This window comes from Lactuca sativa, chromosome 9, assembly GCF_002870075.4.
Source record: "Lactuca sativa cultivar Salinas chromosome 9, Lsat_Salinas_v11, whole genome shotgun sequence".
Classification (NCBI taxonomy): domain Eukaryota; kingdom Viridiplantae; phylum Streptophyta; class Magnoliopsida; order Asterales; family Asteraceae; genus Lactuca; species Lactuca sativa.
Genome location: NC_056631.2, coordinates 90,759,184 through 90,764,044, shown reverse-complemented (window position 1 = coordinate 90,764,044; position 4,861 = coordinate 90,759,184).

The window sequence follows — 4,861 nt, the reverse complement described above, 5'->3', positions numbered from 1 at the left end:
TATGTGATAAGATCACTATATGATTGTAATGGGAAAATAAAAATATGCAGTAGTATTGTATATAGTAACTACTGAAGTGCTAACTACCTTAAAACCAATTTGTTTAATTAAGGCACAATGTGATGAGATTATAACTATGCTTGATTGACTAGTATAAATCACGACATTCCAAAGACATCGAAATGGTATGACATTTGTCACCTGTAGACCTGCAGGTCCCACTGTAGCTAGCAACAAGGTGTAGGATGGTCAATCCCGTATAGATATATACATGATCTCACACTCTCCTTCCCGGAGACTCTGGTTACAAAACGTGACACAATAGTATAATGCCATGCCATAAAGTAGTGACTCACATTAATGTTATCTTTGTTATTGTATTTGTATAGTATGTTCTGTTCTAGTGTATAGTATGTTCTTTCTGTTCTAGTGTATAGTATGTTTGAACTGACTCATGTATGAACTGATTTTTGTAAGTTTCATTGTTTTAGAAATAGTAAGTAGTAATTCACTAAACTATACCTATTATAGTTTACTAGTATAAATGTTTAACTGTTACTGATGTATAGAAAAGACTCAATTACTTACCAAGCAACTAAGTTAAGTAAAATCCTTAAAATGGGTTTGATATTCACATACCTATTTAATAAGTATAACTATGATCTAACCAACATTCGGAGTAGTGATCCTACCCCGAGCCCACAACCAAACAAGGAACGGGAGGCAAGGTATCTATCAATAGTCCTAAGTCTGTTAAAGCATACTTATACATAAATAGATAGACGAATATGATTTGATATAAAGAAGTTTATAAAAGCTTTAAAAGAGTTTTCAACAAGTTTGAGTATAAGAAATCCTTTTGAATGTAGTTTTCATATGTAAAATGATTAACACAATTTCATTGTGTTATACTTGTATTCCCCCCCCCCCTAAATCATTTAAAAGTATTTAAAATTGTAGTTGTAGGGGTATGAACTCACTTGTAGTGAGTGATTCAGATGAAAGATCAATATAGGATGCTAAGTATGCCAAGTGGCAACCCGAGCACAAACAGATCCTAATAAACATGTAATAACACATATATGTGTACAATTAGTGTACATAACAACTAAAAATGTATGGGAAACGTCCTTAGGAACTAGGAAAATCTCACAATGGAGTGTATCAATCACATATGATTGATAAAAGAGAGTTTACGGCCACACTGATGAGTGTTTACGACCATGGGTGTGTTTACGGCCAAGAACACTTGAAGTGTTCACGGCACAAGCTTGGTCTAAGGAGGGTTTACGGCCATGGATGAAGGGTTCACGACCACCTCATAAGCTAAGAAGGGTTTACGGCCCCAAGAAGGGTTTACGACCATAAACCCTTGAAGTTCATGCATTTTGGTTCTTGATTAATGCTTAAAGGGTGTTTGTTTTATGAGGCTTCAAGAGTTTCTAATAGGTAACAAGTATATGGAAAGGATACTTACGATTTGGAAGACCTTGGGGGTTCATGGCCACCAAGAACAAGTGCGTATTCTTGGTGAAAGATGATGATCTTGAAGATCTAAACTGTAACGCCCGTGTTTCTGGGCTTGCCATTTTTAGCAATTTAATAGTCTAGGTTAACCTTTGTAACTAAATTTGAAATAATAAAAATGTATTATTTGTGGATTATGTGAATTATGTGTTTATTTTCTTGATTTTTATAATTTAATGAATTAAGAATAAAATAAGCGTCAAAATTAAAGTGTGAGATAAGCTCGATATCTTTGCATAATGTTGTAGTGGTTGAAACAAGGATTCCGAAGATATAAGGAATGCCAAAATCCGAGTTATAACGAAGAAGTTATGACCTGTCGAAGTTTCGCGACAGAACCGGCACGACGTCGAGTGACGTAAAATATGAATTTAAGATAGAGCGATATTTAGCCTTAGCAATCTAAACAAAAGTCGTAGATTTCGTTAAACCGAGAGTGTGCATAAAAGGAACGCCCAAATCTGACTTCGTATGAGGAAGTTATGATTTTTCTAAGTTTCGACTTAGCAGTATGCAGCCCGAATACTCGATTTGAGATCGAGCGGTTTTTAGCCGAAAGAATCTAAATGAGAATCGAAGATCTCGTTGTTAGTAGAGAAACGATGAAAAGTTAGGCGAGAACGGACGTCGGACGAAGAAGTTATGATTTTATAACGAAGTTTTCCTGTCCGGGCCTTCTAAAAATAAATAATAAAAAATAAAGTCAAAATTAGCCGACGGAGTCTAAATGAAAGTTATAGAGTATGGTCTGACCTTCGCATGGATATAAAGAACGTCGAAAACGGAGCTCGTATGCGAAAGTTACGCAATTTAGAAGTTCGACGAGTCAATTACGCCCCGCGTAATTTGAGTACGCCCCGCGTACTCAGGCGGATGCAAGTTGCCTGACCAATACTCGAGTGCCACAGATCGACGCATGCAGTGACGTCAAAGTACGCCCCGCGTATTGAGTACGCCCTGCGTAATTTGAGATTACGCCCCGCGTAATCCCAGGCCCTCAGCCTATAAATAGAACTCATAATCAGCCATTTTCTCTTGTTCAAACTCTTCCCTCTCTCTAAGTTTTGCCTCGATTTGCGTGCCAATCATATCCCGAAGCCCCGGTATCATTCCCGAGCCCCGAAGCAAGATTCGAAGCCCCGAGGATCCCGAAGAGCGTTATTCCCGAGCCAAAGCTCTGCCCGTGAGGAGTTCGATTTTGGTGGAGATCTTCCAGATCTATCGAAGTATACTACTTCTATAAGTCGTAGTGCTGTCGGATCATCTTCTGATCAAGTGAGTGTATAGTCCCTTTTCAATACACGATATTATACAAGTAATTGTTGAATGTATTTGAGAATACGGGAAGTATTATATATAAAATACGTGCTACGTGTATATATTTGCTGTTATATGTGTGAATGTATATTCATTCTCTTTTATCTCATAGATCTGATATATTCCCTATGAAATACGTGTTATGTGTGTATGCCTCATCTGTTATGTGGAATATGTATTGATCAAAGCATGCTTTACAGGTTTTTAAACAATGCATAAAAATGTATATTTTTATCTACTAATATGTTAGATAGAACATGGGTAGATAATTGGTGTGAAATAAACAGATGAGAGGTCTCGGTGTTATTGGTGTTATTCTAGTCATTCAGCAGAGTATGGATGACGACCACAGACTATTCTAGACTGTCCTGTGGAACACTAGCAGGCTCATTACCTGTAGGTGTTGTGAACGACGTGTTCACCGGTGTACTCTATCCCCCACATGGTTGCCTTCAGGACACTTATTGTTGAGGAAGCCCCTCTGCAGTAATGTTCGTCCCGATGAAAATCCTGAAATAAGTTCCTTATAATAGACTTTATTTTTAGGAACGTAAGGTGAGGATAACGGGAATGGGTAATCGGGTTTATTGTTGATTGTTGTAATTAAATATAATTATTGTGGGTTTGAAAACCCTATATGCTCACCAGGCTCCCAAGCCTGACCCACTCAGTTGAATTGTTTTACAGAAAGTGGTGCAAGAGCTTAAGATGGGCGAATTATCAAGTTGTTTTGTTTGCAAGTCTATATATGTATATATTTGTTGAATGACTTGTAATGCTATCGTTTATGCTTTATGATCTGTATCGAAACATGACATCCCGACTTTTGATTATGAAATGAAATCATATTTCTTTACGAAATGTTTTGATAAATATCTATTTTATCATGTTTTGTTTTTGGGAACAAATTCCGCATCTCTTTTAAAACTAAAAGGATTTACTCTGAAAATGTTTAAAAAGCATAAATAAAATCGGTCTTTTCTGGCCGAGATTTTGGGGATGTCACATAAACCAAAAGAGTTGGATTTATGGATGAAATCAAAGGGTTTCACTTTGAATGTGAAGGATATCAACTAACAATGGAAGGAATACTTACAACTTTGAAGAGAAAGGATGATTTCCTTGATGATACTTGAGAGAGTTTGAGTGTTCTTGACTTAAAGTTGTGAATAATGAAGAAAAGAGAATGATATTCATACTAATGAAGAGAGTTCACGGCTGGCCATGGGTTTACGGGTGTAAACCCTAGTTTGCAGCCGTAAACCCCTTGTGAAGGTGGTTTCGACTGATTTCTACTCAAAGAACTTAAGATAACGCATCCTAACGCACCATCATTTACTGTACTAGGCTTAGAACTCTCATAGAGACCCTTCATAAAGCTAAAAGGTAACATATACAAGTCTGACTTTTGATTTGATTGAATGGCTCTACAAGATAGAAATTTCGGGTTATCACAAATACAGGTAGGCATGCATGGGTACTGTCTACCCCTTCAGTATCTTTCAACCAGTAACCGGGGACTATCCCACCCTATCAATACTACACATATATCATAGCATCCTAGCACATAATAACAGACTCAACATGCCAGACGATTATCACAAAGACAATCATCTTTACTATGTACCACTGCTAATGGGCCGACCTTGGCGCCTTAGACCCGTTTTTACAGGAAGGTAACTCACTTTTATGTCGTGTAGTGTCTGCACTGTCCTCGGTATGGAAATCAACCTTTCTCGACTCCTCAATCCCTACACAACATCCTTTCTACATTACTATTTCATGCTCATAACCCTTACAAGGGTCACTTAAGTCCAAGTCAAAGTCAAGGTCAATACTCTGGTCAAAGTCAACTTTATTCAAAGTCAACATCTGGTTGACTAGACTCGCCGAGTCCCCATGTCCACAAAAGCTACAAGCCCATCCCTACTCGTCGAGTATAGCAAGGGCTTGATGAGATCGAATCAACAACACATTGGACCTTCTTCAACCGACTCACCGAGTTTATCCTTGAACT